Raw genomic sequence first — 10,454 nt, forward strand, 5'->3', positions numbered from 1 at the left:
AACCCCATCTCTACTAAAAATACAGAAATTAGCTGGGCAGGGTGGCTTGTGCCTGTAGTCCCAGCTACTTGGGAGGCTGAGACAGGAAAATCGCTCGAACCTGGGAGGTGGAGGTTGCAGTAAGCCGAGATCATGCCACTGCACTCCAGCCTGGCCGACAGAGCAGGACTCTAACAAAAAATCAAACAACAACAACAACAACAAAAGTGTCTGTTATAGACCAAGCGCTAAGCGCCCCCAGCTCCAGCCAAAGGGAAACAGGTACATCTCTCCATTCACATGGTGTGATCTGGACGGTAACTGAAAGTCCACTGTGTCCTAGGGATTCTGTGCCACCCCTTCCCCAGTCTTTGTCCCTATGGAAAAGGAAACCAAGGCTCCAAGAGGTGACATGCCTGGCCCAGCGTCCACTCTGCAGGGCAAGACTGGAACTCTGACGTTTGGATCTGTTAACGAGCAGCCAGGTCATTTCCTTACTTGGAAACGTTGCCCTCATCACTCCTAAAGTCACGGTGGTTCTGTATGCAAATTTATTGTCTGTCTCCCTCACTAGAATGCCAGAGCCAACCCCGCCTTGTTCCTAGCTAAATCTCAAGGGCCTTGAACAATGCCCGGGCCGGAATTGGCACTTGTGAGTCTATGTGGAATGACCGATTCCAAAAGACGCAGCCTAAACGGTCCCTCCGCTTTCCTGGAGTGCAGGGCGGCACATCCTTCATCGCTGCCACCAGGGGGCAGAATGCGCCTCATTCCTGGCCACGTGCAGGGTCCCCTCTGCTGAGAAGGCCATCCGGAGGACCCAGGGGACTCAGTGCTGCTGGCCTGGTGCTAGGAGGAAAGCACACGGCAGTGGGTCCCTGGGACCCTGCGAATAGGGGGTGAGGGAAGGGCTGCATGTCCCTGGTTCTGTGGGCCATGGTGATCCAGGAACCAGGGGCCTACTGGGTGGCCTGAAAGGGGTGCAGCAGAAGGCAGTCATTGAGACCCACCCCACCCTGCCACACCTTCAACACAGAGCATCTAGCACCCTGCCATGGCCTTGCAACCCATGTTCACACCCACAATTAACACACAGTGACACTGTCTGACCCACATTCCCACACAGTGTGCACACTCTGCCAGCCACGAGCATGTGCAACAACCCTGGGGCACCCCCGGGTTAACAGGCACACCCTGACACTGTCAGCCATTCACTCCTGCGGGATGGGCCACAGGGACACACTGGTGCCCCTCCTCCCAGACACACCCTGACACAGACCAGCCGCCCACTCAGACACCCCTGAATCTGCAAACACTGAACTCTTTCAGCGCCCTTGTTCTTGGGTTCAGAGTGTGACTCCCAGACACACACACATGGGGACAGGCTGACACAGAGACACATGGTGACCCCATGATGCACTAGACCTACCTGTGCAGAACTGCCACTGGCACACTCCATCCCCCACTCAGACGCGACGGTGCACACTCTCCCAAGACACAGCAGCACACGGCTGCCCCTTCCCACTCTCCAAGCACTGGAAGTGCAAACACACACAGAGACACACTCACAAAGACACACACACAGAGACACACAAAGACAGACACACACATAGACACACACACAGACACACACAGACCTTTTATACTTTGGAGCACACAGAAGCAGTCCAAGCTCTCTCCTGAGTCACCTCACTGCAGCCCTGGCCTGCTCCACCACCACTCACCCACCCCAGCCCATGCTGGACCCTGGAGGGAGATGTGGGTTGCTGAGAAGACCCCCATGAGGGGAGTGGTGACCCCACTAGCCAGGCAGGAGGCAGAGGCAGGCAGTGCTGGGCGGGGAGGCCTGAGCTCATCAGATTCCAGCCTGAGTGATTCACGGGAAGAGCCTAGGGAGGACCCTGGAGGAGACACTGGCCCAGGGGCTGGGGCATTTGGGGCCTGAGTGGACTTCGGACCAGAGGGTCCTGGGTCCAGAGCGAGCCTTGAGTCTGGGGGCAGAGGGCTTCCTGAGGGGTGGCTCAGCCTGAAGGGTGCCTGCTGGGCGCAGCCCCTGGGAGGGGCTCAGGGCTCAGCTGAGACGCAGGATGAGACAATTGGCCCTTCCCATCCACCCCACCCAGGGCCAGGGCCCCTGACCCCACGCCTTCCAGGTCCCAGCAGCTGGGTGTCTTTAGCAGAGGTTAGGCCAAGGGCGGGGGCAGGGGTGGGGTGACCCTCTTGGCCCATTTTGGCCCCTCAGGCCCACAGGCTCACGGCTCAGAGGCCCCAAAGGGCTGGGTCCGCCTGGCTGGGTCGGGGCCAACCGGGTTACAGCCCCGCACAGCCCTGCCAGGCGAGGCCTCTGCCAGAGAGTCAGGAACGCACAGGCTGTCCCCGCGCCAGGGATGTTTTCCTGCTGAGATCGAGCCCTCTGCTCCTGCCACCTCCAGACCCCCGTCTCCCGGGCCAGGCTGATGTTCAGAGGAGGTGGGGCCCACAGCGCCCAGACCCAGCTGCAGGGTGACAGGAAGAAAGGATGGGGCTGGGGGCAGGGCGGGGGTGCAGGAAGTGCCTTTCTTGGAACTCTGCACGAAAATAGTGCATTCTGTCCCTACTCCGAGTCTCAGGGTCCCACGGGGAGGTGTGTGTCACCAAGGAGACCCTCAGCTGGGAGGGGCCGGCGCTGACCTTAGTCTGGCTTTTGCTAGCACCTCCCTCCCTCCACCCTCCACCCCTCCACCCCCACTGCGGCCTCTGCCCCACTTTGAAGTCTTAACATAAATATCATGTCTGCTTGGGTTCCCCTTCCCGCCCTGGTCACAGCCCCCAGACCTGGCTTCCACCCCAGCCAGCCCCGTGGGGGTGTGGTGCCAGGAGACAAGAGGGAGGTCTGGACCACCCAGGGAAGGTGGCGAGACCCTGAGACAGAGACAGGGAGACACCGGAGGTGGAGAGGGGAGACCGAAGTGAGCAGAGAATGGAGAGACAGACCCCAGAAACCAACCAGGGGATGATCCTTTGGGCAGGAGAGGAGACAGAGACTCTGGAGACAGAGAGGGAAGAGAGGGGAGCAGAGAGAGAGACCCTGCAGCCAGAGAGAGACCGAGTGAGACCCTGGGGACAGTAAGGGGCAGGAGGAAGAGGGTACAGGACAGGAAGCAAAAGGGAAAGTAAGAACCTTCAGAGAAGGTTCCAGAGATGGGGTGGGGGGAGGCAGGGACAGGGCTAGCAGGGGAAGGATGTAGTAGAAAGAGAAGCGTCACTGGCAAGTGGGACCAGCCATCTCGATTTCCTGGGACTGGCGGGGGCACTGGGGGTGTCCTAGGACATGGGACTTTCAGTGCTGAAACTGAGAAAGTGCTCAGCAAACCCAGACGAGTTGGTCGCCCTGAGCGGTACGCCTCTGGCAAGACACCACGGGGACCACAGTGTCCACTCCACAGGCACCCGTTGCACAGGTGAGGAAACTGTGACCCTGAGAAGGACTGTTCCTACACTGGGGCGGGAGGCCTGGGCCCTTCTAGCTCTGACACGTGCTCTGGGACTCCCTTTCTTGTGGGCAGATGTGGCCAGATGTTCAGGTCAGGCTTCTGGCAGAAGAGGGAACTGGGGTCCCAGCTGGGCCCAGGTTGGACAATCTGGGGACAGCCATATGCTGCTCCCTCACAGCTGTGGGCACAAGTGTGGACTTGCGGGGACACCCGCACATCACCCAGCTGCGCATTCACAGCAGTCCCAGGCATTTGCAAGCACATACATGCACACACACACACGCATACATGCAGGACCCAGGAACAAGAACGCGGCCTCTCACCATGGTAAATACACCCCCCAACCCTCAGCCCCCTTCGGTTGGCAGGATCCTTTACCCTCACCTGGTCTGGACCACACTTTTCCTGGGCCCCCCTTCCCCAAGCCTATTTCTCCCACCTGGCCCAGTCCCCAGCACCACTGCCTCCCCTTCCTGCAGGGATCCCCCATCCGGAAGCACACAGGTTGGGGAGGGGGAGGAGGGGGCAATCGCTCCCTTCCCTCCCCAACTCCTGCCTGGGGTAGGTGCCTGGTCTTGGGTGGGAGGGACCCCCCAGCGTCCATCCAAGACCAGGGGCCTCCCACCCGCCACACATCAACCCTTCCTCCTGACAGCCCGAAGGCTGGGGTGGTTTGGGAAGAATTTAGGCATGGAGGGAGGTGGGGGATGGGAACAGAAGAAAAGGAGAAAAGGAGGTGATTTGTACACAAAGCAATGTGCTGGCTCAGCGGCCTGGCGTGCCAAGGCCGTCCAGGACGCCTGCCTGGGGGGCGTCCCCTAATCACACTCGATACCCCACCCTGGCTGTTCCACTGGGTCCTCTGTGGGCCAGCCCCTCTTCAGGCCGCCCTCACCCTCACCCCCACAGGCCCACACATGGCATCCAAATCCACCATCTGCTTCTTGCCTGTCCTGGTAGCTGCAAGACAAGGCTCCTTCTCAGGCCACGGGCTTCTGCGTTCATGCTCTTCTTCAGATGAGTTCCCCTCATATGGGCCATGATCAGAGCAGGGAACCCCAGCCTCCTGATCCCAATGTGAGCTGAGCCTGGCCTCCTGAGTTTGGAAGGTACATTGTCCCTACCTTCAACCAGGGAGACATGTCGGCCTCAGAACCCAGCAGAAAACAGGCTGTGTGGTACTAGGGGAAGCATCACACTTGATCCCTGCCAGTGGTAGCCTAAGTTGTCCTGTCCTCCCGGGCTGCACTTCTGCAGAGCTGCAGAGTTCTGTTTCTGAGCATGTAATTCATCATGGTGGCTGCTAGTTATGACTCAGGACCTCCCACTTCTGCCTGCGGCCCTGTATCCAAACATGCATCTCAAAATCTTCTCATCCACACACCTGGGTAGATCTACTCATGCATCTACCCACCACACACCAATGCATCATCCATGCATGCATGTGCCCACCCATCCACCCACCCATGCATTCATCCACCCACCCACCCATGCATCTGTCCAGCCACACATACCCCTACGCATGCATACATCTATCCATCCATCCATCCATCCATCCATCCACCCACCCACGCACCCACCCACCCATCCATCCATTGGGGGTGTCCTAGAACATGGGACTTCCACCCAAGCATCCTTCTACCCACTCATGCATCTGTGCATACATGCATTCATCTATCTACCCATCTACTCATGTATCCACCCACCCACACACCCATGCATCATTCATGCCTGCATACCTTCACCCACCCACACATCCATCCACCCACACACCCACCCATTCATCAACATCCATGCATCCACCCAGCCAGCCACCCACTCATTCATTATCCATGCATGCATGCATCCATCCGTCCATCCATCCATCCACTCATGCATGCCTCCATCCATCCATGCATCCATCTATCCATATATCCACCCACTCATCCTCCAACCATTTACTGTATCAATTAGCATCTTCTCTCTGCTAGGCTCAAAGACTAGCAGGAAGAATAAGACCCCAATCAACCCCTCTCCAACCCCTTAAACCCAGATCCCTGATGCTATGCCCACTACATCCCCCAGCCTCACTAGATAACACAGTTCTTGGGCAGCCTCAACCTTACCTCACACAACCTTGGGGAGGCTGCTGAGTGCTGGGCACCCTCACAAAGTGGGCAACCAGATGCCTCTCGAAGTCTCATTCCCAATCCACCAGACATTTAGCCTCACAGAGGCCAGAGGTGCCCCCTCCTGCCTTCCCCATTCCTCATGCTGGCTCAGGCTTCCTTCCACTTGCAAGTAGGCCCAGCCAAGACATCTGGAATTTGACCTTTGACCTTTCTTCTCCTGCTTTGCCTGCTTGCCCCCCAACCCCTCACCCCCACAGAGGCTGGGCTCCTGACCTCTGATCCCATCCACCCACTTGTCAGACAGCCTGCAGCCGTCCGTCCCCTTAGACACCCCAGTACTGGCCATTGCCCGAATCATGACTGGGCTCGCCACACCCTTGGACCAGGCTCAGGGCTGCCCCTAAGGAGCCTCCGGAGGCTGCCTCCCCCAGCCAGGCCCGCCCTGCCGCCGGGTTCTCCAGCCAGCTCCCTCCCCTTTTCCCCTTTCCCAGACTATTGCAACAGCCTCCTAACTGGTCTCGGCCTCCAAGCCCCCTCCACCCACCACACACAAGCTACAGAGATCTCTCATCATGCCTCTCTTCCCCATGGCCTCCAGGAGGGAGTCCCAGACTTTTAGGGACAACTTCAACACCTTTCAAGATAGGCTCCCACTCCTTTTCTCCACTCCTTACTGTCCCTAACGATGTCCCTCACTTCAGCCTAGTGGAGTCCTTTGTAGTCTCCAAACCCATCTTTTTTTTTTTTTTTTTTTTTTTTTTTTGAGACGGAGTCTCGCTCTGTCGCCCAGGCTGGAGTGCAGTGGCCGGATCTCAGCTCACTGCAAGCTCCGCCTCCCGGGTTCACGCCATTCTCCTGCCTCAGCCTCCCGAGTAGCTGGGACTACAGGCGCCCGCCACCTCGCCCGGCTAGTTTTTTGTATTTCTTAATAGAGACGGGGTTTCACCGTGTTAGCCAGGATGGTTTCGATCTCCTGACCTCGTGATCCGCCCGTCTCGGCCTCCCAAAGTGCTGGGATTACAGGCTTGAGCCACCGCGCCCGGCCTCCAAACCCATCTTGAGCTCTGCCACCTCAGTTGTCTTGCCCAGGCTGTGCCTTCTTCCTGGTGTGCTTTCCTCCCATCTTGTTTTTGTTTTTTTGAGATCGTCTGTCACCCAGGCTGGAGTGCACTGGTGTGATCTCAGCTCACTGCAGCTTCCGCCTCCCGGGTTCAAGCGATTCTTGTGCCTCAGCCTCCTGAGTAGCTGGGACCACAGGTACCCACCAACACACTGGGCTAATTTTTGTATTTTTAATAGAGACAAGGTTTCACCATGTTGGCCAGGCTGGTCTCGAACTCCTGGCCTCATGTGATCAGCCTACCTTGGCCTCCCAAAGTGCTGGGATTACAGGCGTGAGCCACTGTGTCTTTGGTTTTTGACTTGAGGCCTAACTCTCAGACTCTGCTCAAATGATGCCTGAGGGTGCTACAGCAAAAAGAGAACTGGAATAAGAATTAGGAGACCTTGGTTCTAGTCCCATTCCTGCCACTGATGCTCTTTGAAACTCCTTGTACCTCAGTTTCCCCATCTGCAAAAAGGCTTGCCGATTGCCAGAGGTGGTCTGACTTCATGGGGAAGGCCAGTGAGTGTTGGGGACAAGTGGGCTTTGGCTGCAGGAAGAATCCCAGCTCCCCACTGCGTCTCCCTGAGCCAGGTTCATCACTTCTCTGAAGTTCATTCACGAGGCATTGTGAATGAGTCAGGAGTTTTCGAGGCTTGGGGATAGAGTAGGGAACCAAATAACAACCCTGCTCTCGTGGAGCTCACAGTCTCCAAGAGCGGAAGCTCTCCCCTGGGGGTGATGTTGCTCCCAGGGAATATGACATTTGGCAATGTCTGGAGACATTTTGGATGGTTCAACTGGAGGGATGCCACCGGCATCTAGATAGGAGCCAGGAACACTGCTAAACACCTTGCAATGCACCACGCAGGCCCTACAACAAGTAATTATCCAGGCCTGAATATCAATAACACCAAGGTTGAGAAACTCTGGCTAGGGGAGATTTGGGCCATAAGCAATAAGCAAATCCACAAATACATTTCTTTTTCTTCCTTCCTTCCTTTCTTTCTCTCTCTCTTTCCTTCCTTCCTTCTTCCCTCCCTCCCTCTCTCCCTCCCTCCCTCTCTCCCTCCCTCTTCCTTTCCCTTCCCTCCCCTCCCCATCCCTCCCCTCCTCTCCTTTTCTCCTTCTTTCTTTCTTTCTTTCTTTCATTCTTTTTCCTTCCTTCCTTCCTTCCTTCCTCCCTCCCTTCCCTCTTTCTCTCTTTCTTTTCTTTTTCTCACCCTCCCTCCCTCTCTCTCTCTTTCTCCTCTCCTTTCCTCTTTTCTTTTCCAGAGTCTTACTCTGCCGCCCAGACTGGAGTGTGTAGTGGCACAATCTTGGCTCACTGCAACCTCCACCTCCCAGGTTCAAATGATTCTCTTGACTCAGCCTCCCAAGTAGCTGGGATTACAGGTGCACCAGCACACCCAACTAATTTCACAAGTAAACATATTTAATGTCAGATAGTGATAAGTGCAGACGGGGAAAATGCAAGAAGATCCAGTGGTTAAGCAGCCCCAGGGGGCGGTGTGGGATGGGGTGAGGTGGTCAAGGACTCTGGCACTTGAGCTGAGCCCTGGAAGAGGTAAAGGAGCAGAGCATTTTTATATTGCAGGAAGAGCATTGCAGGCAGCGGGAACAGCCAAGACCAAGGCCGTGAGGCAGAGTGGCTGGAGCATTTAAGGAACAGCAATGAGGCCAGAGTTTGGAGGCAGATCACATAGACCTGGAGGCCACTGTGGTCCTATCTCTAAGCGAGATAGGGGGCTCAGAGGGTTCTGAATGGAGAAGTGACCAAATCTGACTTGGATTTTGAAAGGATCCCTCTGGCAGGATGGAGACGGCAAGAGAGAGACCGGGGAGAGGCTGTTTGGGAAATCTAGATTGGCGTTGCTAGCCACCTGGGTTGGGGGTGGGTGGCAAAGAAGGTGTCCAGGAGTGGTCAGATTCTGGGTCTCTTTTGAAAGTGAAGCCAACAGGATTTACCGAGAGACTGGAGATGGGCTGTGAGAGAGAGAGAGGAGTCAAGCATGATCTCAAGGTTTGGGGCCTGAGCCAACAGAAGGATGAACTCCTCCATCTTGACTTTTGTCTCCTGAGAAGGGGAGTCATTCTGTGTGCTTCACAGGCATAGACCTTGTAAGAAGGGACTTCCAGGCATATGGGAAACAATTCCTAAGCCCTGTTTCTCGAGGGGCTGACTGGGTCTGCAGGGCCAGCCTAGGCACTGTAAGGTGGTTTGCAGAAACGCAGCCTGGTCTCCACCCGCCACATATGCTCAGAAGACGGAGTAACATTTGCTTCAGGCTTCTCAGCTGACAAAGCACATTTGCAAACACTGAGTGCTGTGACACAATTATCACAGCCCTGCTGAGCTAAAAATCCTGGACTCATTGCCCCCACGTTGCAACTAAGAAAAAAGGAGACCCAGAGAGGGCCAGTGACTCCCCTGCAGTCACAAAGTCGATACATCTGTGACAGAGGGGGAAGCTGCATCGGGGCAGCTTACTGAAGGGCAGAACCTCTCCCCCACCTCCCCACCCTGTTTCTAACTTCTGCTAAGAGTGCGGCGGGTGTGCACGGGTTAATCCGCCAGCCAGTTCCCCAGAGGTCATCCTGGGTGATGGGCTCAGTGCACATGCCTCCAGAGGCCTCCAGAAAGGGCGGGAAGACGACCCTGGCCAGCCCCACACACAGCAGGCCCCGGGAGCAGGGAGGGCTCCACACACGTGATGTCTGTGTCGTGTATATGCATATATGTCACTGTGTGCCCCATGCCCATACATGGCCCTGCATGGGTCCCCTCACAGCCTTGCACATCCTGAGTGCAGCCCAGCCCCCACCCAGCCCCCTAAACCACGCACCCTGCCTTCCTGACGCAGGAGCCCAGGGAGGCATTTCCTGTTTAGGGGCTGCCTCCTCCCCATCTAAGCCCAGGTTCCCAGGGCCCCAGGCTGAGCTGGGGTGAGGGGAGGGCAGCCCCTGGCCCCCTTACTCCCCCAACACCCCCACACGCTGGCCCAGCTGGAACCAGAAAGTTTGAGGGTAGGGGGAGAGGCTGGGGCAGGGGCTCAGTAAATAAATGAGAGGCTGAGGATGCCTGTGCCTGGGTGACCAAGCTGGTTTCCATTCAGGCCCTGCACCCGAATCAGAGGTCTTCATATGTCAGGTCATGTAGAATGCCACACCATTTTTGTATGTGCACCTAGGGTCTCAGCATGTCAGAATGTGTGTACGTGTGGGAAGGGAGTCGTCTGCAAGCCAACATAGGTCTACGGTTAGGTGAAGCGACAAACAGCTTGGCAGAGAGTGCACTCTTGTAGGAGGTTGGGGGTGGGGGAGGCGCATGCGCGCGTCTGTGGGGCAAGAAGGGAGTGGGCATGTGGGTGTTCCCGTGCATGGCGAGCAGCTGGGCTGAGACTGCTCACGGGTGTGACGGGGCTGCTGTGTCCAGATTTGGGTCTCTGAGTCTCTGGGAAGTGACCTCACTCCACAGCCCTGACTCCCAACTTGAGGGTCACAGAGCTCGGCAGGCAGGCTTTTCCCACCCCCTGACTCTCAGCCCCATGGGGCCTGGGGCAGCCGTCAACTGTGCCTCCTCCCCTCCTCCGCCCCCAACCTTAGCGCCCCCCACCCCACTGCTTCCTGCTCCAGCGGCCCCCGGGGGAGAGGGAGCAGGGAGCTGGCAGCCGCCCCAGCCCACTCCTTACAAGGCCTGAGCCCGGCCCCAGGCCCGCCCACGGCCCGCCCGCAGGAGGCCCCAGGCCCTCCCCCTGTCAAGAGCTGCTGCGGGCCCAGGGCCGGACC

This window comes from Macaca nemestrina, chromosome 12 (assembly GCF_043159975.1).
Source record: "Macaca nemestrina isolate mMacNem1 chromosome 12, mMacNem.hap1, whole genome shotgun sequence".
NCBI classification, from domain to species: domain Eukaryota; kingdom Metazoa; phylum Chordata; class Mammalia; order Primates; family Cercopithecidae; genus Macaca; species Macaca nemestrina.